Here is a 23799-nt window from a genome sequence, read left to right as displayed (position 1 = left end):
AAGGAAACCATGCTTTGTATCTTTGTCTGTCTAGGTAGTAAGAAAAAGGGTAAGGTTTACTCAAGAACAATCTGAATTTCAAGAGAAGTTAACCCTCAAAAGTATAGAGAGTAGACACTATCGGTAGAATAGATATTAAGATGCCTTTTGATTTATAAGTTTTTTTTTATTATCAATGGCTCAAATCATAGAATGTGTATAGTTTCCTTAGCATTAAATATGGAGATGATTGGACCAGGACAAAGCACTTCAGCAATGTTAGCAAGGAACCCAGGCCACTTCAAAAATTTTGTTCTGCTATCCTCTTAGCGATATGTTGCTTCATTATTACAAAATAGCTGCCAGTCCTCCAGACATCACATCCTCTTGCCACAGTGTTCAAAGCACAAGCAAGGACTGTGGTACAAACATTGAAGGACCCAGAAGAGTTTCTCTTATGTATCCCTGGCCAGAATTGAGTCTCATGTGCTCCCCAGTATAATCCACGACACTGGCAAATGTGGTGGTTTCTATGTTTGCCTGAGACCAATCAGGATTCATCCCTTAGTGATATAAACGAGGGGTTTTAACAAACCCCCAGAATGGCGATGACCTCTGAATTCCTTTCCACTTTTGTTCTCCTTATAACACAAAAGAGTAATTGCTCACATGAAAGAATGAAGAAGCTATTGGAGAAGGCCTTGGGACCTGCCATTTGTCCTCCTTCATATTCCTAAGAGATTAGGTTCCTCCTTTCACTAACCACACACACATGCCAAGCTCCAAAAATCCTAGATTCTAGATTTCATATATCAGACAGGGAGAAATAGAGCCTTCATTTTTTTTTTTTTTTTTTTTTGCTTTATCCTTGTTTATAGCTTGCTGTAACAAGGCCAAGGCCTGGAGGCAGGGCTGTTTAATACAGTTATTCTATCTCCAATACTGATCCTGAAAAAAACCAAGGGAAATCTTTACCTAGCTCTGAGTCATTCAGAGTTAGCTTTCTTAAAAAGGTTGAGCAGACGCTGGGCGCGGTGGCTCATGCCTGTAATCCCAGCAATTTGGGAAGCCGAGGTGGGTGGATCACTTGAGGCCAGGAATTTGAAACCAGCCTGGCCAACATGGTGAAACCCCATCTATACTAAAAATACAAAAACTAGCCGGGTGTGATGGTGCACACCTATAATCCCAGCTACTTGGGAGGCCGAGGCACAAGAATTGCTTGAACCCAGGAGGTGCAGGTTGCAGTGAGCTGAGATCGCAGCACTGCACTCCTGCCTGGGTGACAGAGTGAGACTCTGTCTCCAAAAAGAAAAAATAGAGAAAAGATTGGGCAGAGATTGTTTGTAGGAAGAGCAGCAGATTGAAAACTATCTTTCTGTATTCATATTTACATTTTTAGATATCAATCTTCTACATGGATATTAATGTTATAACTTGCTACTTTTAGACTTCAAAGATCTGTACTTCTTATAGCCATTTTCACTGGTTATCAGTTGTAAAATGCAACTTGATTGGTGGAGTGGAAATGAAGAGGGATATGTCCCAATTCCAGCCCCAGTTGAAGGCCTATACCCACCTCAATCCTGGCTATCATTTACTTTCTCACAATATTACCATCTTTGGCCTTGCTTTTCTATTTTACCACAGGAAAACGGAATCCCAGGTAAAGAGGAAGGCATTTGCCCCAAATTATTTAGAGTAACTCCTTGTCAGGACTAAAGCTGAGATTTTTTTTTTTTTTTTTTGACAGAGTTTCACTCTTGTTGCTCAGGCTGGTGTGCAGTGGCACGATCTTGGCTCACTGCAACCTCTGCCTTCCAGGTTCAAGCGATTCTCCTACCTCAGCCTCCCACCTAGCTGGGATTACAAGCATGCACCACCACGCCTGGCTAATTTTATATCTGACTTCCTAAATCCACAGAGAGACCTTAACCCTGATATGGTAAAAAATCACCTTTTCCCATGATTGAATACCTGCTGTCTGCCAGAATTCATGCTAGGCCTTTATGTACATGTTTGATGACATTTAAAACTCATGATCAATATCTTGATCCACCTTGTGTTGGTAAATATTGAGTGTCAACTTGATTGGATTAAAGGATACAAAGTATTGTTTCTGGGTGTGTCTGTGAAGGTGTTGCCAAAGGAGATCAACATTTGAGTCAGAGGACTGGGAGAGGCAGACCCACCCTCAATCTGAGTGGGCACCATCAATCAGCTGTCAGCGTGGCTAGGATAAAAGCTGGCAGAAGAACGTGGAAGGACTAGACTGGCTGAGTCTTCCAGCCTCCATCTTTCTCCTGTGCTGGAGGCTTCCTGCCCTCAAACATCAGACTCCAAGTTCTTCAGCTTTTGGACTCTTGGACTTACACAGTGATTTGCCTGGGGCTCTTGGGTCTTCGGCCACAGACTGAAGGCTGCACTATCGGCTTGCATACTTCTGAGGTTTTGGGACTCCGCTTGGCTGCCTGGCTCTTCACCTTGCAGACGGCCTATCGTGGGACTTCACCCTGTGATCGCATGAGTCAATTCTCCTAACAAACTCCCCTTCATATGTTCACTTATCCGGTTACTTCTGTCCCTTTAGAAAACCCTGATTAATACATATCACTTTTTTTACATTTTAGGAAACTGAGACTCAGAGAGGATAAGTAATTTTGCCCATGGTGAGATAGCCAGTAAAAGATCTGAGCTGGGACCCTCTGGCTGTGATGTCAAATGCCATGATTAATTTACAACACAGCACCTTTCACACTCTCTAAAACTCCATTGGAGGGCCAGGAGAAATGCCTGTTGTAACTAACCCATTGGGCAGTGGGGATTGCCTTGGCTATCCTCTCAGTGTCTCTGATTCTGGCTTCACATCCCCATCTCCCACCAGCGTGATGCAGAGAAGCAGCAAACGGGGGTAGCCACCTCTTTTTTTTTTTTTTTTTTTTTTTTTTTTTTGTGATGGAGTTTTGCTCTTGTTGCCTAGGCTGGAGTGCAATGGCATGATCTCAGCTCACTGCAACCTCCGCCTCCCAGGTTGAAGCAATTCTCCTGCCTCAGCCTCCCGAGTAGCTGGGATTACAGGCACCCGCCACCAGGCCCAGCTAATTTTTGTAATTTTAGTAGAGACAGGGTTTCACTATGTTGACCAGGCTGGTCTCGAACTCCTGACTTCAGGTGATCCACCTGCCTCGGCCTCCCAAAGTGCTGGGATTACAGGAGTGACTCACCATGGCCAGCAGCCACCTCTTATTGCATTAGAGCTTATCTCCCGGAGCCCAGAGGAAGCTACCTTTGGTGTTTACACCCCAGCAATGTACTCCCTTAAATGTGATCTGATCTGCAGGCCATGCCTTTGGTTCCCCAGGTTGGGATGAAGACCTTATCTGACTCCTCTGTGATGAGCTTAGCGGATAAACCCAACACCTACATAGACATCCCAACTCTGTCCACCCCTTGAAAATCTTTCTCCTCTCTGTGAGCTAAGAACACGTTGCCTTATCTTTTCAGAAACTTACAGAGAGTGTAGGTGAATGCAAAATAATGACTCACAAATTCCAAGCTGTGGCTACAGATTCGATGGAGGAGAAGGAGAAAAAAAGAAGGGCTCTGTGAACAGAGAGGAACTTCAAATGTAGATTGATAAAGAACGGGATGAGGAAGGAAAACGGAGGGGGCACATTTGGGGTTCACAGGGGCCTCCGTCTCAGGTATGCTCACACACCGTATGTTTAACATTAATAATTGCTAAATGATATAAAGTGATATATCAATCAAATTAATAAAGCTTACAATTTTTAGGGCATTTAGTTTGCTAAAATCACTGGCATCTGTGCCTATTAAAAATGACAGATGATTAGGATATCCAAAGTTTGGTAGAATCTGCTAGCTAACAAGGTAGAATTAAAATTTACATCTTGTTCTGGCATAATGAAGATAATTAAAAAGAGTGATAAAACCCTTGGATTAACCCTCATCTCCTCTTACATAGCATTTTATTATGCAAATGAAACCTCCAGCACTGTAAACTTAATACCAGTTAAGAATATGAAGATGTTCTCATTTCCAAACTACAAAGATATATGTATACATATAAAATATTTGATTGAAATGGGGTCTGTTTTGCAATAAAATACAACGCAGGAGTGTGCAGCTCACGGAACAAAGTTATGTCTCTCTTTGCTGCAGGCTTGAGTTCTTGTCCACTGTGCCATCCATGCTGTTCCCCGATAGTTTCTGCTTTGTTATTTAATTACCTGCCCTGACACGTGATAGCACTAAGAGTGCCCAGAACGCAAACACAAGAATGTCTATGTCATCCCATGAAGGACTCATTCATAGTCCTGATTTTGCTTTCTTGAGTTAAAGGGCACATCACAGTAACTCTAAAAAGCAGAAAGTCCCTTGTCTGCCCATCTCTGAGGTTTGAGAAGATGTAACCGCCCAATGGGTTCACCTTGTCTGCTGCGTAGACACAGCCCATTTATCAAGACAGAGGAATTGCAATGGAGAAAGAGTAATTCATGCAGAGCTGGCTGTGTGGGAGAACAGGGTTTTATTATTACTCAAATCAGTCCCCCAAAGCATTTGGGGATCAGAGTTTTTAAGGATAATTCGGTGGGTGGGGGGCATCCAGTGAGTTGGGAGTGCTGATTGGTCACGTCAGAGATGAGATCATAGGAAGTCAAAGCTGTCTTCTTGCACCGAGTCAGTTCCTTTGTGGTGGCCACAAGATCAGATAAACCAGTTTATTAATGGTGCTAGCTGATGCATCAAGTGCAGGGTCTGCAAAATATCTCAAGCACTGGTCAGGTTGTACAGTAGTGATTTTTGTTTTGAGAAAACAAAACAAAAATAGTTTGTTTTGAGACAGGGCTGTTATCATCTTTGTTTTATACTATAGACTAAGTTCCTCCCAAAGCTAGTTCAGCCTTCACCCAGGAATGAGCAAGGACAGCTTGAAGGTTAGAAATAAGATGGAGTTGGTTAGGTCAGGTCTCTGTCACTGTCTCAGTCATAATTTTGTAAAGGTGGTTTCAAAAAGAGGGATTAGAAAATCAGAGGGATGAGATTTTTTTTAAAAGGATTGACTCTCTCAACAAGTAATTTCTCTTCTCCCTGAGAAATATTTCTTCTTCAGTTGTGCTAAAGAGAAGTCCAGGATGGCTAAAAGTGGTGCCGAGCTGATTTAATAAATTTTTCCTTGGCCAAGTGAGTTAATTGGCAGGGAAATAACAAAAGTCACTGTGAAAGAAGGAAATCAAATTCCTCTGCCTCTCTTTGCACTCTTCAGCCATTGTTCTCCACCCTCTCTCTTCACAGGGAATGAGCCTTGAGTTATGCTGTGAGAAGCAGCCACCGTTAGCAAGAGAAATCTGAATTTCCTTCCAAGAACCATGCCTTGAATCAGAGCCAAACAGAGACATGAGGTGGAGTGCAGGGGTGGACACATGAAATGAGATTTACAGCCTAGAGGACTTGGGACAAGACGAAGCTGAGAAGCTGGGGGGAGACTAGAAATGCAAGAAGGAATAAAGGTGGAGGGAGAGAAGTTTTGGAGGAACCCGCAGAGGAGAATGCAATCTGAAGATGTAGTAGAGATAGATGGGGCCATAAACCACAGAATGCTGACAGCTCCTAGAAACTGGAACAGACGAAAGATAAATTCTCCCTTAGAGCTTTTGGGGGAGCATAGCCCTGGTGGCACAGCGATACTGACTTCTGACCTCCAACACTTGAGAGAATAAATTTCTGTTGTTTTAAGCCATGGGGTGCGTGGTCAATTTATTACAGCAGCCAGGGAAACTAATACAGCTTTTAGTATCAGGAAGTGAGAAGTTATACAAAAAGTGTAACCACCCAAGGGGTTCACCTTGCCCGCTGCCTAGACACAGCTAATTTATCAAAACAGGGGAATTGCCATAGGGAAAGAGTTTAATTCATGCAGAGCTGGCTGTTTGGTAGATCTGGGTTTTATTGTGACTCAAATCAGTCTTCCTGAGCACTCTGGGATAGGAGTCGTTAAGGATAATCTTGTGGATGGGGGACAGCCAGTGAGTTGGGAGTGCTGATCGGTTGGGTAGAAGATGAAATCATAGGGAGTCGAAGCTGTCTTCTGCTCAGTCAGTTCCTGGTTTGGGGGCCATAAGACCAGATGAGCCAGTTTATCCACCTAGGTGGTACCAGCTGATCCATCAAGTGCAAAGTCTGCAAAATATCTCAAGCAAGGATCTTTGGTTTTACAACAGTGTTGCTCTCCCCAGGAGCAATTTGGGGAGGGTCAGAACCTTGTAGCCTCCAGCTACATGACTCCTAAACCAGAATTTGTAATCTTGTGGCTAATTTGTTAGTCCTACAAAGGAAGTCTAGTCCCCAGGCAGGAAGGGGGTTTTGTTTTGGAAAAGGGCTGTTGTCCTCTTTGTTTCAAAGTTAAATTATGAGCTAAATTCCTTCCAAAGTTAGTTTGGCCTACACCCGAGAATGAACCAGGACAGGTTAGACTCTAATCTGGAAGCAAGATGGAGTTGGTTAGGGCAGATCTCTCTTTTTTTTTTTTTTCCAGGCAGAGTTTCGCTCTGTCATCCAGGCTGGAGTGCAGCGGCGCGATCTCTGGCTCACTGCAAGCTCCGCCTCCCAGGTTCGCGCCATTTTCCTGCCTCAGCCTCCTGAGTAGCTGCGTCTACAGGCGCCCGCCATCACGCCCGGCTAATTTTTTGTGCTTTTAGTAGAGACGGGGTTTCACCGTGTTAGCCAGGATGGTCTTATCTCCTGACCTCATGATCCGCCCTCCTCGGCCTCCCAAAGTGCTGGGATTACAGGCGTGAGTCACCGCGCCCGGCCAGGGCAAATCTCTTTAACTATTATAATTTTCTCAGTTATAATCTTGCAATGGTGGTTTCAAAAGGTGACTGGAAGAAAGCGGAAGGAATGCTTACCTCATCTTGCAGACATCAGGTGCATTCCTGAGAAGCTACAGGTAAGCTTGGTCCTTTCCAATATGGTCTATGTTGTATCAGTGTTCTCATCTTGAAAATGGGAACTATAATAACACCCACCTCGCAGAGCTGTTGAGAGGATTAATTCCTAAATGTAAATGGATTAGAAGAGCATCTGGCATAGAAGCTGTACTACAGAAATGTTAGCTTGCAGTTCTGCTACTGTTGCTACTGTTATTTATTATGTTTATTATATTTGCTGCAATTTGCATGCCTTCCTGATTATTGCAGGGCCTTTTTGAATAATTTCATTTACCTATTTATTTAAAAAAAAACCACTTGAAGTTTGTTTTCCAAAATATGATAAACACTTATTTCTGGGTGAAGGGTTGGCCATATAATTTTATTTGCCTCTCTTTGCTTCTATTTCCTAAATTTTTAGCAATGAACACATTACTTTGGTAATAAAAACATTAAAGTTTTTTTCATTTTCATTTCTAAAGACTGCTTTGTTTTAATTCTTAACAAAAGTGAAGAAGCTCAAAGTCAGAAATTTTATTGTCAGTGAGTTGATAGAGAACACTATATATATATACACATATATACGTATATATGTGTATATATGTAAGTATATATATATACATATGTAACTATATATGTATACTTACATATTTATATATGTGTATATATAAGTATATATATACTTATATATGTATATACTATATACATATATACTTATATATGTGTGTATATATAGACACATATATACATATATGTAAGTATATATATACACACATATATACTTATTTATATTTTCTTAATTACTATATATATTATATATTTTCTTATTTAATTTTCTTAACTACTATATTTTGCAAGAATCGATATTATCTTTAAAGCAAAATTAGGAATGTTTTTGTTCTCCAGATACTGGGATATCTGGACACTCCTAAGTCTGGGTCTGTTTAGTAAACCTTATTAATTTGTTCCCTTAACCGTACACATCTAGAGGCTCGGAACGCGTAACTTTCTGGGAAAGCAGCCCAGCAAGTCCCCACCTCATTTTCCAGCCCTCACTCAAAATGGAGTCGCTCTGGTTCAAAGGCCTCTGACAATAACAGAAAGCGTTTCCAGACATTGTCAAGTATCTCCTGGGAGTGGGGTAGGGACAAAAATCACACCACCACTGCCTCTCCTTTCTGTTGAGAGCCACTGCATGGACCAAAGTCCAGCATTGCTTCCTTCAGATTCTGTTCAGGGAAAATCTGTTGATGGGAAGTCCTGGCTCAGATTCTGATCAAGCTTGTTCAGCCGGCAGCCTGTGGGCCACATGCAGTCCAGGACAGTTTTGAATGTGAGACAGGGTTCTTGCTTTGTCACCCAGGCTGCAGTGCAGTGGTGCAATCATAGCTCCCTGCAGCCTCAGTCTTCTGGGCTCAAGAGATCATCCCACCTCAACCTCCTGAGTAGCTTGGACCACCTGCGTGCACCACCATACCCAGCTAAGTTTTTATTTTCTGTAGAGTTGGAGTCTCACTATGTTCCCCAGGCTGGTCTTAAATTCCTGTGTTCAAGCAATCCTCTGCTTCAGGCTCCTAAAGTGCTGGGATTACAGGCCTGAGCCACTGCGCCTGGCTGCTTTATCAGTTCTTTCACTCACTAGCCTTATTACCTTGGGCAAGGCATTAAACTCCTCCAGTGTGCAGTTTCCTCACCATAAAATAGGGGTTAATAACATCAAACTTTACATCATTTTCGTGTGAATAAGAGGTAACATATAGGCCACATTGCGCTATGCCTGGCACACAGTAGGGCTTAATAAATACTTGGTCCGTTCCCTGCAAGTTGGTTGGTGTGTCTCAAAAATAAGAGAGATTAATTAACAATAGTGTATAATTGACTCCCCCCATCAAAAAGTCATCAAACAAATTAGGTACCTGCTTCTTTTATCAAATCCAATTTTCCAAGCCTGCTTTGTCTCCACCCCAAAACCTCAGTAAAAATAAAATATAGAACCCAACTTGATGCAAAATTATGATTTTTTTTTTTCTTTTTGTATTTGAGGAGGGTCTGAACAGAAAGCCCTTATCAGATTCCTTCCTTATCAGAAGGAATCCTTTAATCATGACCATCGTCCTGGAAGAATAATACAGATTTAGGGCCAGAGGTCGGTTACTGAGCAAAGAGGAAATAACTACTAGCAGCAACCCTGCCCCTTCCTGTTGGCTGGGATTGGCTTTAATCTGCTTCCATTGTCGTTTTGAAGCCTGGAGATATTTGAGTATAGCCTAATTAAGTAGTTGTAGGCCCAGAGAGGATTTATTTTTGTCAAACACATGTCATGGAGGGGAATGTGTCAAGGATGCTTGTAAAACAAGCTGGCTCTCTTGAGACCTATATTTCCCCGAGCTGTCCTGGGTCTTGATCGTGGTGATTCTCCCGTAGATTCCTTTCTGAGGTGATATATGAGTTAAGAAGAAATCACTCAAACAGTAAGGGTACGGGAGTCCTCGGTAAGGCTTTTCTCTTTAATGAAAAGCAGCCTCAAATCATTTTCTCACAAAGAGCAGCCTGTAAAGTTGAGCTGGAGACATAGACAAGCAACTTGGGGGAGTTTGCACGGGTGAATGCCGGCAGGTACTAGCTACTAGACATGTTCAAGATGGTGGCACCATCTTCCCTTCTCTTTGTCAGCCACTTGTACAGTAAAGAGCAGACAAGATGGCACCGATCATCAGGAAAGCCCTTTTGCATAATAAGATTACGGTGAGGCGAACAGCCTTCCTCACACGCTATGTAAACGTCATACCTGTTCGAACCAATCGGTGAACGGTATGCAAATCAGACACTCTTCTCCAGCCTGCCTATAAAATCAGCTGTGGTCAGAAGCCTCCCTCCTTTTTTAGACCTCTCCTCTCTCTTCTCTCTCTGTCTCAGAGCTGCTCTCCTCTCTCCTTTCTTCTGTCTATTAAACTTTCCACTCCTTAACCCACCCACATGTGTCCGTGTCCTGAATTCTTTCTTGGTACCGGACAACGAACCCCAGTGTATGTACCCCAGCCGTTTCAGAGGGATACTTGAAATGTCTGAGGGCATTTCCCTCCCTGGGCCCCCTTTCTGCGTTTGTGGCAATGTAGAATTTAGGTATTAGCTGGGTAGCCTTCCGAGGCCGGAGAATAGGGTCTGGAGGCAGGAAGCCTAAGGCCGTGTCACGCCGACTTCCTTTTCTGCGAGGTAGATGGGAAATTGAAAGTACCTCTGATTGATTTTTACAACCAAGCAGAGATATTTTGCTTCAGCCTCTGGTTGGTTGCTTTTCACAACCAATCAGACTGGTGGCTGGCCCCCTCTTAATTTACATGAGCTGAGCTCCAAGTGGCCAATGGGAAACCTCTAGCGGGTTTGGACCAGAGAAGATTCTGTATCTGGGCTCTTGAGCCTCTATGCTTGGGCCTGCTCCGACCCTGTGGAGTATACTTTCGTTTTCAATACATCTCTGCTTTTATTGCTTCATTCTTTCCTTGCTTTGTTTGTGTGTTTTTGTCCAATTCTTTGTTCAAAATGCCAAGAACCTGGACCCCCTCCACCGGTAACACTTCAGCAAGTGACAACATCTCTGAGCCTCAGTTTTCTGAGTTAAAAATGAGGATATTAAGCTAACCTAATTAATGAATTTAACATTTATGAAACATCTGTTTTGTGCAAGTCACTGTGGAGAATTGTTTGAGCACAGGAGGTTTTTTTTGTTTTTTTTTTTGTTTTTTTTTTTGAGAGGGAGTCTCGCTCTGTCGCCCAGGCTGGAGTGCAGTGGCGCGATCTCGGCTCACTGCAAGCTCCTCCTCCCGGGTTCACGCCATTCTCCTGCCTCAGCCTCCCGAGTAGCTGGGACTACAAGCGCCTGCCACTGCGCCCGGCTAATTTTTTTTTGTATTTTTAGTAGAGACGGGTTTCACCTTGGTCTCGATCTCCTGACCTCGTGATCTGCCTGCCTCGGCCTCCCAAAGTGCTGGGAGCACAGGAATTTTTTAACCCCATTTGCGAGGGTTAAAAAAAAAGAACAAAAAAACCCACAAATGGTGTCACTGTCTTCATGGAACTTACGTTTAGCGGTGTGCTGCTAAGGTTTAATACATGGATTTCAAAAAAAAAAAAAAAAAAAAGGACCTAGTTTGTAATATTTGCCAATTTCAGTGGTATAAATATTCCCACCATGGCTGACTTTCTTTTTCTGAGATGGAATCTCACTCTGTTGTCAGGCTTGAGTGCAGTGGCATGATCTCAGCTCACTGCAACCTCCACCTCCTGGCTTCAAGCGATTCTCCTGCCTCAGCCTCCTGAGGGTCTTGGATTACAGGCGCCTGCCACCATGCCCCACTAATTTTTGTATTTTTAGTAGAGGTGGGGTTTCACCATGTTGGCCAGGCTGGTCTTGAACTTTTGACTTCAGGTGGTCCACCTTCTTCAGCCTCCCAAATTGCTGGGATTACAGATATGAGTCACCGCACCCAACCATCATGGTTGACTTTAAGCTACCAGTGTAACATTGGTGAATGCAAAGGTAGGAGGCACTGTACAAGGTCAGCTCCAATGACCTGATTCACACTGGCTCCAACTCATCATTTCTATTAAAACACTAAAAACCTCAGGAAGGTATCATGAGGATTCAGTGAGGTGATAGCAAGCAGGTATTTTGCACACACTAAGGAATGAATACGTGAGAGCCATCATTATCATTTGAGCAGCAGGAGCCTTAAATGCCCCATAGCAGGGACTGCAGAGCTGACCTTCCTCTTTCTCACTCTTACAAGCAGGTCTTTGCCAAGTTCTGTGAGTTCTTCCTCTGTCAAATCATTTTGTGGCTTCCTCCTGCCGTTGGCCTCCTCCTGTTGTTGTTACTATAGGTACAACTCTGATTTTAGTTTTCTCAGAGTGTCTCAGAATCAACCAGCCTAATGGTGCATGCAGATTCTAGCATCCCATCCAGAGAAGGTAATTCAGAAGATGTGGAGCAGGTCTCAGAGACCCTGCATTTTCACATGTAACCCTGGTGATTCTCCTCTAAGGGGCCCATGGAACTCACTTTAACAAACACTACTGAGAGTTTTCTTTTCCCTTTAAAGTCTCATGACTTTCTGGCCCATATTTGTACTTTAATAAGCTTATTCTGTCAGACAAATTTAGATTGTTTCTGCCTTTCTGTTTTATGGTGGCAAGGGAGTCTAATGGGATGAGAAACCCAAGAGATAAAATTTTTACAAATCTGAGAAGGTAAAAGTATCTCATAATAGATGGATAGCAGTTACAATTTATTGAAGCTTAGTTTATATGTCAACCAGTGATCCAGCCCTTTGATGTGAAACAACTCATTTTAATTTAACACCACACTAGAAGATAGGTAACATGGTATAATAATCATCACCTGTATTTTATCTTATCTTATTTTATTTTTTTAAGACAGCATCTTGTACTGTTGGACAGGCTGGAGTGCACTGGTGCAATCTTGGCTCACTGCAACCTTCACCTCCTGGGTTCAAGTGATTCTCCTGCTCAGCCTCCTGAGTAGCTGGAATTACAGGCGTGAGTCACCATGCCCGCCTAATATTTTTGTATTTTTAGTAGAGGCGGGGTCCCCCCATGTTGGCGAGGCTGGTCTTGAACTCCTGGCCTCAAGCGATCCACCTGCCTCAGCTTCCCAAAGTGCTGAGATTACACGCATGGACCATTGTGCCCAACCTATCATCTGTATTTTATAGGTGAGGAAACTGAGGTGCAGAGAAGATAAGTACCCTGTCTAAGATCACTTAGTTAATAAGTGATAAACTCCTGACATCAATCCAGCTAGTCTGGACCTAGAACCCTTCACCCTTAACCACTGTGCTAGGTGCTATCGTGCTATCACCAGTGTACTTCGAGTTGATGGGTGAGTTTTCATAATCCACACAAACTAAACATTCAGCTTCTCATTTAACTTTTACAAGTTGGAGAAATGATTGGAGGAGAGTGCTTGTAGTAGTAACTAACAGTAACAATAGCTGACTTTCACTGAGCACTTAACTATGTCCTGGGGACTGTTCTATGCAGTATCATGTAATGATGAGAAAGAGGAGACATCACAAGCTCTAGGACTGAGAAAGAATTGAGACTGGGAAGAAGGAAGACTAGGTAAACAGAGCAATCTAGGAAACAGAGTTGATGGATCGATGAGAAGAAAACAGATATATGGCTAATAGTAGAGCGTAATTAAGGCAGTTTAAAGAACAAAGACTCATCGTTAGCACAAGGGACCCTAGCCTCTAACCCAAGGAAGAGAATGGCTGTGTTCTTTCACTCCCCTGCTCCAAGCTCAAGATTGTGTATTCTATTTAATTTAATTAACTTATTTATTGTTTTTTGAGACAGGTTCTGGCTCTGTCACCTAGACTGGAGTGCAGTGGCACGATCTCTGCTCACTGCAACTTCTGCCTACTGGGTTCAAGCAATTCTCCTGCCTTAGCCTCCCAAGTAGTTGGGATTACAGGTGTGTGCCACCACATTCGGCTAATTTTTGTATTTTTAGTAGAGATGGGGTTTCAGCATGTTGGCCAGGATGGTCTCAAACTCCTGGCCTCATGTGATCCACCTGCCTTGGCCTCCCAAAGTGCTGGGATCACAAGCGTGAGCTACTGCGCCTGGCCTCAGAATTGTGTATTCTGAGCCTTTGCTGGTCAGTCAAAACCCCAGATTTTGAGCTGGGGTGGAGAAGGCAGGACAGGAACCCAAGTAAAGTGAATCTCTTAGATTCTTAGGATTGTCCACAGTTAACACAGCCTCAGAGATGAGCCAGGCCAGCCAGCTCACTTTACAGATGGTGAAATCAAAGATATGAGAAGTGATTTTTCTTGAGGTCAACTTGTAGGGATATAGGCACTGCTATATTGGCAACTTATTAGTCTCTTCACTTCCAGAATGGTGCCCCCTCTATCTGGCTGTGTGTGTGTGTGTGTGTGTGCGTGTGTGTGTTTGTGTGTGTGATATGAACTACAAATACAGTTCATATAAGATATTAGGAAAGTCTTTGGTTTGAAACCAGAAACTTTGCCTCCTCTCAACGGTTCCTTTGTGGGGGATGGGGAAAAAGCAGAAAATATTTTGAGAACTTATGAAATATTGAACACTTTGACAATACATACATGCATACCTACACATACATATACATATATGTGCATAGGCATATATGCATTTGCACAGTGATCTGGCCACCGTTCATACGTCAAACTTTTCCTTAGCTACAGAACCAGCTTCTCCTTGTAACTGGAATGAGAAGATACTGAAGGAGATGTAAATTTTTTTAGTAGGATCAGGAGTTGGTCCTGGAGAAATAGCATATACCACCCCAACATGGGAATCAATAAACACCCTGGTCTAAGCCTTTTTCAGAATGAAAGGCTTTAATACAGAAGTTCTAAATCTAAATAAATTTTCAAGTCCCATACTACCAACTTTCAACACTTCCCAATACAACAGTGTTGCCCACCTACAGCACTCAGGGAAGATTGAGGGATGGAATCTAGGGAGAGTCATACAGAGACTGTGTAATTTTTAAGTAAAGCAGATTATCCTTCATAACTTAGGTGGAACTCATCAAATCTGTCGAAGGCCTTAAAGGCAATAACTCTCTGTTCAGTTTAGTGATGTCGTCAGGTTTATAATGTGCATCTTTAACATTACCGTCTATCTTTATTTATTTATTTATTTATTTTTGAGTTGGAGTCTTGCTTTGTTGCCCAGGTTGGAGTGCAGTGGCGCAATCTCGGCTCACTGCAGCCTCCGCCTCCCGGGTTCAAGCAATTCTCCTGCCTCAGCCTCCTGAGTAGCTGGGACTACAGATGCCCGCCTCCACGCCCGGCTAATAGTGAAACCTTATCTCTAGTAAAAATACTGTCTACCTTTAAATGCTATAATGCCAGTACACAAACACTGAAAGGACTTTCCAATCATGCTGTTAGCGGTGGTAGCAGTTATCCACAAGGGTCTGCAGCAACCTCAATTCGATTCTTGTCTTCTTGGAAGAAATAATTCGACTGAGGGTCAAAAGGCAGAAGGAGAGACCCAAGGCAAGTTTTAGAGCAGGAGTGAAAGTTTATTTAAAAGCTTTAGAGCAGGAATGAAAGGAAGGAAAGTACACTTGAAAGAGGGCCAAGCAGGCCACTTGAGCGACCAAGTGCACGGCTTGATCTCTTGCCTTGGGGTTTTCTACGTTGGCATACTTCCAGGATGTTACCCGGAAGGATGTGTTACTTGTGTTACTTCTTCCCACTCGTGAGATCTTATCAGGAAACTGCTGATCACCAGTTTCAGATATTTTCTATCAATTAGGAGCACACCTCCTGACGCCAGCTGTGACCAATTATTACTTTAGAGAGACAGTGTAACAACCGCCTGACCATCATCTGATGGTCGCCTGACAGTCCTGGTATATGTAGGAGGGAGCCCTCTCCTGCAGTGCTCCTACCTGACCAGCTACCTACTGTAGCAATACTACTCCATCTGTGCCTTGCTCTTGCATGATTGTTTTCATACCTGCTTTTTCTAAATGGGTTGTCAACCCACAAGGCCTTTGAATCATGCTTCCTTTAGGTAGTCAATAGCTATGTGTTAATTCAATATTTTAAAATAAAAATTCACTTGAGCATTAAAAAATAAAAGTATAAGAATAAAAATAAATCATTGTTTATATTTACCAACATATTTACTTGTTTGCACTCCTACCCGTGGATATATATGAGCTTCCACCATTCAGCCGTCACCCTTTTCTTCTGCTGTGGATCTGCTGAAGCCAGAATTTCTTAGCTCTTATTAATGGAAGATATTCTCAATTTTCTTTCATTTTTAAAGACATTTTCACAGTGTAGAAAATTTGAGGTTGATAGATGTGTTAATTAATTAATTAATTAAATTCTACAACTTCAAAGATGTTATTTGAATGTCTTTTGACTTGCCTTGTCTCTGATTAAGTATCTATAAGCCAACTCTCATTGGTTGTTCTCTTGCTGTAAGATGTATTTTTTTTCCTGGATTCTTTTAAGATTTTTCACTACGTCTTTTGTGTTCTGGAATCGAATGACAATGTATCTAGGTGTAATTTGCTTTGTATTTATCTTGCTTAATGTTTATTAAGCTTCTGGGTTTTGTGGATTGATACTGTATATTAAATTGGATAATTCTCCTCTTTTATCTTCCAATATTTCTTCTGTACTATTTTTCTTCCATTTTCTATGGGGATTCCATATATATATATATGTAAAATTTTGTTTTTCGAGACAGAGTCACACTGTGTCTCCCAGGCTGGAGTGGAGTGGCACAATCTTGGCTCACTGCAACCTCCACCTCTTGGGTTCAAGCAATTCTCTTGCCTCAGTCTCTCGAGTAGCTGAGACTACAGGCACACACCACCACTTCGGGTTGGTCTCAAACTCCTGACCTCAAACGATCTGCCTGCCTAGGCCTCCCAAAGTGCTGGAATTACAGGCGTGAGCCACCACACCTGCCCCAATTATACATATAGTATACTGTTTGATTCTCTCCTGCAGGTCTCTGATGCTCCTTTTTTTTTTTTCCTGATGAATCAGTATAGATAATTTTATTGACTTTCACTTTTTATTATATTTTTATGCTATGTTGAGGCTACAGTTAAGCTCATTTGATGGATTTTTTTGTTTTAAGTTCTGGAATACATGTGCAGAACGTGCAGGTTTGTTACACAGGTATACGTGTGCCATGGTGATTTGCTACACCTATCAACCCATCATCTAGGTTTTAAGCCCCACATACATTAGGTATTTGTCCTAATGCTCTCCCTCCCTTTGCCCCCCACCCCCCAACAGACCCCAGTGTGTGATGGGCCCCTCCCTGTGACTATGTGTTATCATTGTTGAACTCCCAATTATGAGTGAAAACATGTGGTGTCTGGTTTTCCATTCCTGTGTTAGTTTACTGAGGATGATGGTTTCCAGCTTCATCCATGTCCCTGCAAAGGACATGAACTCATTCTTTTTAATGGCTGCATAGTATTCCATGGTGTATATGTGCCACATTTTATTTATCCAGTCTATCATTGATGGGCATTGGGTTTGGATTCTTTCTTAGAGCTATTATATTTTTCAGTTCTAACATTTCCACTTGTTTCTTTTGTAGTGTTTTAATGTTTCTGTTTTAATTCCCCTTCTATTTATGCATGTTGTTCACTTTTCCCACTAGATGCTTTAACATATTGACAGTAGTTATCTTAAAGTGTTTTATGCTAATTCTAACATTTGGGTCATCTGTGGGTTTATCAATCAGTTTTTTTCCCTAGCTAATTTGAGCATATTTGCCTACTTTTTAAATACCTTAGAACTGTATCTGAAAAGCACTGTGGGCTGGATGTTGTGGTTCTTGCTTGTAATCCCAGCATTTTGGAAGGCCAAGGCGGGCAGATTACTTGAGGTCAGGAGTTGGAGACCATCTGGCCAATGTGGTGAAACACTGTCTCTACCTAAAATACAAAAATTAGCCAGAGGTAATGGTGGACACCTGCAATCCCAGCTACTTGAGACGCTGAGGCAGGAGGATTGCTTGAACCTGGGAGGCACAAATTGCAGTGAGCTGAGATTGTGCCACTGTACTCCAGCCTGGGTGACAGAGTGAGACTCCATCTCAAAAAAAAAAAAAAAAAGAAAAAAGAAAAATAAAGACATTGTGTATACAAGATGAACAGAGCCTGAGTCAAGAAATACCACTGGAGAAAAGGGTTTACTCTGTCCCCTCTCAGACTTCCACGTTAGAGTGGAAGGGTTCATCCCCTTTAATCTCATCCTAATTTTACTGGGTTTGGGTTGGGTTGCAGCTTCAGTGTGCTTCAGTTCACCATTGGTTTTAAATGTTTTGAAAGTAAGATCAAGATTCTCCCTTCAGCAGGGCTTGGGATCTGAGTCCCAGCATGACTTCTTCGATCTCTTGCTCTCCTTCGCTACCAAGGCTCCTGCTCTTTGGACCTTGGAGAGCTCTTTCTGCTCTACAGCCCACCTGCATATGTTCACTTTTTTCTTTTTTTCTTGAGTCAGAGTCTCACTCTGTTGTCCAGGCTGGAATGCAATGGCTAGATCTCAGCTCACTACAACCTCCACCTCCCTAGTTCAAGTGATTCTTGTGCCTCAGCCTCCTGAGTAGCTGGGATTACATGCATATGCCATCATGCCTGGCTAATTTTTGCATTTTTAGTAGACATGGGGTTTCACCATGTTGGCCAGGCTGGTCTTGAACTCCTGACCTCAGGTGATCCACCTGCCTCATCCTCCCAAAGTGCTGGGATTACAGGTGTGAGCTACCGAGCCCAGCCATTTTCACATTTTTTGAAGATGTCTCTTAGTCCTTATGCCCCCTAGCCCTCAGTGAGCTGCACCATGTACTCACGGAGGTTCAGGTGCAAAGAATTAGCAGGTGAATGTGCCTCTGGGGACTCCCTGCTCTTCCACCCTGCCCCTAGCCTTCTGTGTGCAGTTCTGCAGCTCACAAATCAATGGGAATGCTGGAAAGGAAAGTCTCTGAAAGTGAATCAAGGAGCAGTTGTTAACATAGGGGAGAAACAGTTGCTAAAAAGTCAGTGATTTTTCACTACAGTATTGCACACATGCTCACAACGTGACTTCGATTAATCTGGCCAGGTTTACTTCTCCAACTTCTTCTTTTTGGTGGATGCTCCCTGGTTCCCATCCTGTACTACAATTGCACCAAATCACATGCCATTCTCAGATTTTTTTCTTTTAAATTTGCTCTAAAAGAAACATCTTTAACATTTCCCTTTCTGCACTCCATTCATGAGTCCTATTTATCTTGCAAAATTCCATTTCAAGTTTGCCTCTCCAAGCAAACCTTCCCTCAGTCTGATTCAAACACCACCCGTAAGTTTGTATGTGCTCTCCTTTCTTCTAGCCCTTATTCTATTTTATTTTGATTACTTGTCTACTAATACCATGTCTCCCACACTAGGATTTGTGTTCCTTATGGAATGAAGCAATGCCCAATTTCAGTTAGCATCCCCAGAATCTAACAGAGCAACAGGAACTCAATGATTTGTGTCAAGGAATGTTGAGCACCCAGGTCCCCCTTTTTAACAGCTTCTTTTTAGTTCCTGCTTCTTTCATAGTAAACATAATCACAATTCTCATCTCTTCACATAGACCCCACTACTTTAAGTGATTATGCTATTGTTTATGAGTACTTACTGCTTCCCAAAGCTTTCCAATTATTATTGCATGCAATCCCCCACAACTCTGCTGTTTTGGTGTGTATTAGCCTATTCTCACACTGCCATAAAGAACTACCTGAGACTGGGTAGTTTACATAAAGAAAAAGAGGTTTAATGGACTCACAGTTCTACATGGCTGGGGAGGCCTCAGGGAACTTATAATCATGGCTGAAGGCAAAGGGGTAGCAAGGCACATCTTACTGAAGAGAGAGAGAGAGAAGGGGGAACAGCCACACACTTATCAAACAACCAGATCTCGTGAGAACTCTATCACGAGAACAGCATAGGGGAAACCACTCCCATGATCCAATCACCTCCCACCAGGCCCCTCCCCCAGCATGTGGGGATTACAGTTTGAGATGAGATTTGGGTGGGGACACAGAGCCAAACCATATCATAGTGCTATTACCATACTTTTCATTTACAGATGAGGAAACTGAGGCTTAGGGTGTTTCAGCAATTTTCCAGAAAGAGCTGGGGTTCCAACCCATGCCCATGTCAATCTAGAGCCCACGCTGCTGTGACTACAGCTAAGCCTTTTAGGTCTTCTCCGCTCCCTTTTATTTCTCTATTCTCCTCCCTTTCTGCATCTGGCTCCACACTCCATGATCGGTTGATCACCAGAGCTAATCCGTCTGGTGGTTGACACGCGATGCCTCGGAGCTCTGGTTTTCCCTTTTCTGTTTCTGTATCATCCAGCAACTTCTGTTTTCCTCTGAGGTCACCCTTAAAGGCTTATGTGTCATGTTTCTCATTTCTGCCTTGTCGAGGAAATCTTGCCAGTGCATCTATCAAAGTAATCATCACAAGCCTGATGTAAGAGTATGGTTCCTCTCACATTTTTCATTACTAGATAATTTATTAATATCCTTCCAGAGCAGCACTAGATTTATCTTGATAAAACTGCTATCAGCGGCGACATAAGAGATGCCCCTGGGATGCACAAGGAAGGGCCGTGCACTCACCTCTTTCACCCCTTAATACCTCAGGAAGCCCAACCCACAGTCAGCCCAGGGGGCTGCCAAGACCCAAAACATTTTATCATTTTGATAAAGTTGACCCGGGGTAGCCTCGAAGGGATTGCAACCTATCTTGCCTTTTTTTTCTGCTTGTGGCAAACACAGGACTGTCTGTGTATCTGGGAAGGCAGGTAGTGAGGGGTGGATAAATTACCTTCAAAGAGTTCACTATTTATCTCATTTTCACGTGAGCATCTGCAGGGAACAACTTCACCTCTCAGCTCAAGTGGGCTTTCTGTGAGGCCTTGCGTCTGTGATTGGTGACAGACCTTTGCATTATTTTTGTGGCAGCTTCTGCTCATGGAATTCTTAGAAATGTGAGTGGAATGTATTGTCCTTGCCTTCTGTCTTCCTTCATGTCCTCTTCTCTCCAGGAAGAAAGTGGAGACAGCAGACGCAGTCCCCTCCATCCCTGCTGAATATGTGCAAAAATAAAAATGCAAGAGGCCTTCTGGGTGAGGCAGCTGTCTCCATAGGCTCCTGACAGATGTCACTGCAGGGGTGCATTTGAGATGGGAGTATCCCTGCATTTGCTGCAATTCAGGGTAGCTCTTTTATAAACTGGGTTTCATGGTTCATGTTGTAGGTGTGCATTTGAGATGGGAGTATCCGTGTATTTGTTGCAATTCAGGGTGGCTCTTTTATAAATTGGGTTTCATGGTTCATTTATCTTGACATCATTTCCGCCCCCAACCCTTCAACAAAATCAAAAGACAAAACATAAATAAATAAAAATATACATAGATACTATGAGAAAATGCTCTGGAAGGGGAAAGTAAAATCTCTTGGTGCTGCTATATGTAAACAGATACCTGGATACATTGTTGCTGGAAGGGCTGATTGGTTTGTCAAACTGGGAATAAATGTGTCTGTCTCATTACTCAGCAAGGCTTTTATCCCAGCATTTACTATATGTGAGCAAAGAATGATTTTTGTAATATGTTTGTTTTGCTGCATTGTTTATAATAACAAAATACTTGTTACGGAGGAAGAAACTGGTAAAATAAATAATGGTACATTCATAAGATGGAATACTGCACAGTCAGGCAAAGGAGGAGACAGATACACATGTTAAGATAAGGAGCAAGAGATACTTAGTGATAAAAAGCAAGGTAAAAGTGTCTTTTATAGAACGCTCCTCTTGTCCACACATTGTTACTTGACCATACACAGGAAACTAGCAACAGTGGTTTCATGGGAGAGGGAGACCTGGTCAAGCCTGAGGAAGGGAGAGGGACTATTTATTTATTATTATGGCTTTATTTTTATATTTATTTATTTATTTATTTTTAGATGAAGCCTTGCTCTGTCGCCCAGGCTGGAGTGCGGTGGCGCGATCTCAGCTCACTGCAACCTCCACCTCATGGGTTCAAGCAATTCTCCTGCCTCAGCCTCCTGAGTAGCTGGGACTACAGGGGCAGGCCGCAATGCCCAGCTAATTGTTTGTATTTTAGTAGAGACGGGATTTCACTGTGTTGCCCAGGCTGGTCGCGAACTCCTGAGCTCAGGCAATCCACCCGCCTCGGACTCCCAAAGTGCTGGGATTGTAGGCGCTACTTAAATTTTCCCTGATTATGTGCCACACTTTCAATTAAAAGTAAAGGATCATTGGGAGGCCGAGGCAGGTGGATCACCTGAGGTCAGGAGTTTGAGACCAGCCTGGCCAACATGGTGAAATTTTGTCTCTACTAAAAATACAAAAATTAGCCGGGTGTGGTGGTGGGTGCCTATAATCCCAGCTACTCTGGAGGCTGAGGCATGAGAATTGCTTGAACCCAGGAGGTGGACGTTGCAGTGAGTCAAAATTACGCCACTGCATTCCAGCCTGGGTGACAGAAAGAGACTCCGTCTGAAATAAATAAATAAATAAATAAATAAATAAAAGTAAAGGATCTTTATTTGGCTCTTTTTTCATCAACATTTCTGAGGCTCATAATTTTTTTTTTTTTTTTTGCTTTTTTCCTAAAATGAGCTGGAGCCACACCATCTGGTTCTCCCCCAGTCATTTCCCTCCATAAATAATAAAATCTATGTTGTGTAGGTGGGCCATAGCTGACCACACCGAGGAAACAGTGCTAACCACAGTACATTGTTCTCTAATGGACAAAGCCAGTTTTCACGTCAGTAATTCCCACAATGGTCTGAGTAGCAGGAAAAAAAGGAGTCTATTGCTATTTTCCAGTTGAAGAAATTGTTCAACTGGAAAATAGTGTGATATGTTCAAGGTCGCACATCCTGCAGGGAGTAGAGCAAATACTCACATCCAAATTTGACTGAAGCCACGAAGCACACCCTCCGCCTTTTGCCCCACTCACTCGGGGAATCATTTCTCTTGGGCGCTTTCAGAGGTAATGGCTGTGCACTCCCATTTATTTTGCACAACCCCCTTCTTCTACCTGCTGCTGAACTGGGGAACTTCCCAGCCCCATTCAGTTGCTGGTGAGGCTGTGCCCGCAAGCTTTTGGCTCCAGGTGCCTGCTGGAGGAGAGCTGGCTCTTTCAATTGCTGGTTCAATGCTGAGGATGACTCCAGCCTCCTGGACAGATGGCCAATTGCACTTGAACTCTCAGAGAGCACATACGTCAACAGTGATAGAGAGCTTCAGCTGTGACCAGAGCTGGGACAGCCATCCAAATGCGGAGCCATTCGTCACTGTGGTTGATTCCATAAAATCAGCAATGAGGGGACAGATAAGGGGGGAGGATGCAGCCTCCGCTCTCTGTAGCTTGGCAATGCTGGGAAGACCCAGTGCGCACCTGGCTTCACCAGAGTTAAGATCGTCTATCTCTTAGAGGCTCAAAATCCTCAAGGAAGTGCCTTTCTTAACATTACCGCACCCGATGATTGTTTTAAAAATATACTACTGTGACCGCCAGATGCACAAAATAATAGTATACTTCTTTTTTTTTTTTTTTTTTTTTTGATGACTTACCCAAACAGAACTCTTGGAGAAGGAAGTTCTCTATCTTTTATTCTATCCCAATCCCTATCTCCTCTGATGGTTTATCTTTTTCTTTCTTTGGGATGCCACTTCATCTTCTAATACTGGCTTCTCTGGTGTCTAAAAGAGAAGTCCCAGCAGAGTGAAGAGAAATGCAGTATATTCAAATCCCCTATTCACTGTTTCTTAGCGGGGTAGCCTGCTGGAAGTTGCTGGCTATGCCTAAACCTCAATTTCCTTTCTCCCATACTTGGGCTGAGCTGCATTTTAAAAACCCTGATTAGCTTTGAGGAAGACCTTCAGCATCAAATGTGTAGGATTCAGAGGTTCCATAGAAAAGGCAGAAAGAAAAGAGCCAGATGACAGGAGGATCCTGGAGCAGGTGCAGAGAGGCTGGTTGGAGAACCCTAGGAACACTGGGTCCTAATGCTTTGTGTGAGTGACTACAAAGTGCAGATAAGATTTTTAAGTCCTGTGCTCCTATTACCAGAGGAAACTCTCTGGAGGAAGGCAGGAGCAACCAATATGGCCTGAGAAACACAAAGGTGGAGGAAAGATGTGTTTGTTTGTAGAGGAGGAGTTAATGGGGCCCAGCTTGCAGAAGTTCACTTATTCAGTGTGATGGTTGAGTTTATGTGTCCACTTGATTGGGCCATGGGGTGCCCA

At 42.9% G+C, this 23799-nt stretch overlaps 1 long non-coding RNA gene across 1 annotated transcript in view; it reads left to right on the top strand.

Moving 5' to 3' along the window:
* The first annotated feature begins 6639 nt into the window (after positions 1-6639).
* The window catches only part of LOC134738504 (uncharacterized), a 266499-nt gene continuing 249339 nt past the window's right edge, over positions 6640-23799 (top strand). Inside the window, exon 1 of the long non-coding RNA XR_010124225.1 lies at positions 6640-6949. This is a non-coding gene — a long non-coding RNA (uncharacterized LOC134738504). The remainder of the gene's footprint in view (positions 6950-23799) is intronic.

The sequence above is a fragment of the Pongo pygmaeus genome, chromosome 18 (genome assembly GCF_028885625.2).
Source record: "Pongo pygmaeus isolate AG05252 chromosome 18, NHGRI_mPonPyg2-v2.0_pri, whole genome shotgun sequence".
In the NCBI taxonomy this organism is placed as follows: Eukaryota; Metazoa; Chordata; class Mammalia; order Primates; family Hominidae; genus Pongo; species Pongo pygmaeus.
The sequence above is the reverse complement of the archived record's forward strand: the minus strand, read 5'-3'. Positions and strand labels throughout refer to the sequence as shown.